We start from the raw sequence: 4534 nt of genomic DNA on the forward strand, positions 1-4534 counted from the left end.
CACATGAATAACTGTTGGAGTCCAATGTGTGTGTCATCGTATTTCAGATGAATGGAGGTTAGTCTGAGCAGACCGAGACTTGGTTCTAATTTTGACTACGGCCCAATTTCATAGAGCTGCTAAGCACAACAATTTGCTAAGCATGAAATTTTTGCCTTGATAAAAACCGGATTACTGACCAACTTTTCACGTGATTTTCAGGATAATCAAACAACAGCTGCATACCAGTACCAAGCAATATGCAGCAACTGGAAATTTGGTTGGTAATCCTGTTTTTATCAAGGAAGAAATTTCATGCTAAAAAATTGTTGTGCTTAGTGGCTCTATGAAATTGGGCCAAGGTCCCTAAGCAAAAGTGTGCAAGATATGGTAAATTTAAGATAGTATATTGCAAGTAACCTTGTTATAGTCAGCATAGTCCAGGGGCGGATTGCACCAAGCGGTCTTAAACCAGTCCATGCGCTATAGCCAGCTAACTTGAGACGCGCTCAGACAATCTTTAATTATAGACCGATTGCAATTGCGCGGTCTATAATTATAGCCAGTCTTAAATTTTAAGTCTGCTATTAGCTGGCTATAATCGGTCTTAGTTTTGTTTTTTAAAGATGGCGCTGTATTTGTTAGTTGTAGACGATTTGATGCAACGAGCTCTACGACGAGACCAAGTATTTAGAGATATATCACACCCATGAGCATTATGATGACGATACATTGTAAATACCTCGTAAATATATGTTTCCAAGAGTGAAAATGATTTGATATCCAATGATTTTAACCTAAGCAATAAGAACAATGCCATAACGCCAGTGCTGCAGATATGCTAAGTATTATGGGACATTTGTTTGTATTCCATTACTTTTCGCCGACTTATCTAAGACCGGCTTATTGCAACAGGTTTAATGACTGACTAAGCTAAGACCATCTAAGGCAGATAGCCGGCTTTAACTGACTGGTCTTAGACTGCTGACTAAGACCGTTTTATTGCAATCCGCCCCTCATTTCCATCGCCCGACATACTATAACCCAGCCTTTAGTGCTGAAGCAGCTCTATTAGGACACTGGACACAACTCCTTTGGATAGTTTACCTTTGGTTGGAATCCATGAAGTGACATACGAGACGCCTCTTGTCGTAACATCTCTTCATAGTCTCTCTCCGCCTGTTTCTCTGCTTCTAGTTCCTGCTGCTGGAGCTTCAGGTTAGAGACCTTCTGATGCTGTCGCTCTGTCATCTAGCAAGAGGAAACAATCTCAAGTGATTAACCACTGAGAAATGTACAACATACTGACAGATTGAAATAAGGGAATAAAAGGGTAGCGACGAGTTCATAAATGGCCGTTTAAAACCGTGTTTAAAACCGGCAGGGTTGTGGTCCGTTTGTGGGAAATCACATCCCTGCAACGATTAAGCAATTTTTACCTGTGCCTCTATCTCCCTCTTTGTTTCCTGTTTCTGCCTCTCTTCCTCTGCCTTCTCTCGTTGAGTCATCTGCTGGACTACTTCCATCTCCCGGACGAGCTCCTCTCTCTCCTGTAGAGATTCTTGACGTCTTCGGTTCTCTTCCATACGGGAGTTAATTTGAGTCTGTTGACCCTGTAGAACCTGCAGTGAAGGAAAACAATACCATAGTCAGTAATGTGTACTATACAGTGTGTCTCAAAAAAAAGTATACACTTTAGAAATGGCTGCCGAATAAAAATATATGATTCTGGGGGAAAAGGTTTATATGTATGGATAGTTTATGGACCCAAATTTTATATGATACCAAAAAGTTCGAAAATAATTCATGTTTGGGTGAGCACTGCTCACTTTTGTAAAGGGTATGAAAATTAGGTTGCGCAGTAATTAGCCCTCCAATTTGTGAGAGGTAAGTCCTTTGGAGCTTACAAATCTCACTCCAAGACGTCGGCTACTTATTCTTCAGTGAATTATGTTTTGTATTCGGCAGTCATTTCAAAAGTTTTTATTTTTTATTTTTTGAGTAGTAAAACAGATTATCAAATTGAAAAGGTAAACATGATAGTGTAAAATGACCGACCACCAAGGAATGACTCTCTCGTGCGTGTTATACTCATTCACAAGCTACCTGAACCCCATTTTCTGAGAAGAAAAAAAAAACCACAATTCACAGGAGCTCATTTTGAGTCTGTTGAACTTGTAGAACCTGATTGAACAGATCATCAAATTGAAAAAGGAAACTTAATGTTGTAAAAAAGACAAAAAAAGTAACAAAAAGGGAGAGCCGATCAAGCAAAGACTTCAACAATTTGTATAATCAGGTGAGGTTTGCGGCAGCACCATGTGTAAATCTTTTTTTGTAGTAGTGTTGGTTCTGAAAAGTGCCAGTGGTTAGCAACTCAACATTTTGATCAGTGTGCTCCGATCGTCTTCATACCAAGAAGCATCAATTGACTTTGCGCTTGACTCCTGCCAAAGATTTACTGGGAAAACAGCCCTGTGACGACAAAATTAGTGTGGAGTAATTTGGGAGGCTAATCATCCTCACTGGCAGCTAAGAGCTGAATTGCGAAGGACGCATCTACAACCTGTTTGAGAAGCAAGCATGTAAGGGAGCCTTTGGCAGCCAGCCACATCAACCCATTATGACCACGGAGCACAGGAAAACCGGATGGTCTGGAAAACCCTTGTGGCACAGCAGGGAGCCACTGCACAACCCAACTCACTCATGGCCCTGGCCGTGTATCGAACCAGGGTTATCTTGGTGAGAGGCAAGCACTTTACGCACAGGCAAACCATGTCACCCACTAGTATTGCATTTGCATATGAACCGGGATCAACTCATAATAACTCTTATAACTGTGCACCAGTGCCATGAACTCATTAGTGGCAGATGCTGGGGGCTTTTACCATCATTACCCACCTCATTCATGAGTCTCTCTCTGGCTTGTCTTTCTCTTTCCCACTCCCCTTCTCTCTTCTGCCACTCCCTGGCAGCTTCATCCCTGCAAGAATAACAAACAATCAGCTGGGCTTAATTTCATAGATTAAACACAAAAAGAAGCCAGGCACAATCAAATTATGCTAAAATAGCAGTTGTGGTTTTATATTATTTACGACTTGTCCCGCTCAAGACAGGTTTTGTGAAATCCATCCAAGGATGGTTGGGACTCGTCCTAAATCTTAAGATCAATCTTATTGTGAAAACGACCCCTGGACTCAAAACGAGTAAGGATTGAAATGGGTTGTCTCTGTTCGTAATTTCCTGCTGTTACCTCTCCAACCCTATTTCCTGTCCTTATCTGTCGTCTTTTCTTCACATGTTCCTTGTTGTATCAAAATCTTGCTGTCAGTCATCTTTAATCAGGACTACAGGCCTCAAACTTCATCATTTTTAGGGCAAGGCCACTTTGGCCTTGGAGCTGGAGCAAGCCAAATTTTGGGGGGCACCAAGGCCAGTAGATTGGGCACCAAGGCCAAAAATGAAATCTAAAAAAGGGCACCAAGGCCATTAATAAACTATGAGTTGTTAATCAAAATAACACCATAGTGCATTAGTTATCCTGAAAGTTTAATACACAAAATTTAAAAAAATGCATTTGAAAATTGGCCAGAGGTTTCCCTATGGGTGGTTAACCGATGAAACAGTTTGCATGAACAAAATATTGATAAATCATATCTTATTCATGAACAAACCGTAAAACTGCAAGCCACAAGATGTCAACACACTTTCCAGGTTAAAAAGAACACAACATCCACTCCTATGAGTCACAAAACCAAGTCACAAAACCACAAAACACCCATGCACTGGGCTTGCCTTTTGAGTGAAGCAAAAGTATAACAAACTGAAGAGGATTAACCACAAAGACACAGCACACAGCGCTTTTCTTTTGAGTGGAGCAAAAGTATTACAAACTGAAACAATTGTATAACAAACTGTAGCGGATTAAGATAAGAGTAATTGGGCGTCAATAGGAGTGTCAATCATTCTCCCAGGTGAGGCCTGGATAGTGTATGGGCGCTACATTAAATACAGAAAAGGATCTCCAACTGTCGGCTTCGTGTGTGTAGAAAAGTTTGTTTTCGTAATCATTGACAACTGGGTAAAAAGGTTTCCGTAAAATCGCGGCAGCTGGTGCTTCTAGACAACACTGAAAATGCATTTAACTTCTTTTAAAAAGGGCACGACGGCCAACGGGAATTAAGGGCACGGCAATTATGGTCTTGGAAAAGGTAATTTTTTGAGGGGCACCACGGCCAGAAGCAAGGGCACCGACGGCCATGGCCGTCATGGCCGCCGGGAAATTTGAGGCCTGGGACTATAGTTGCTATGTAGCCTGTATGCCTACATATAGTTCTATTCAACATGTTTAATTTGTTTACTTTTCCTACAGCTAATTTTTTTTGCATTTATTGTTATGTATTTGTGAAATGGCCAATAAAAAATCATAAAATTAAGCCAGCCGTTTCAACGTGTCTGTGTGAAATATCATAAGCCTTTTTGAGATATAGGACACAATGCTACAACACTATAAGCTTTGGGTAAATTTGTGTGTAACCAAACAAACAGTACACTC

The sequence above is a fragment of the Asterias rubens genome, chromosome 3 (assembly GCF_902459465.1).
Source record: "Asterias rubens chromosome 3, eAstRub1.3, whole genome shotgun sequence".
NCBI classification, from domain to species: Eukaryota; Metazoa; Echinodermata; class Asteroidea; order Forcipulatida; family Asteriidae; genus Asterias; species Asterias rubens.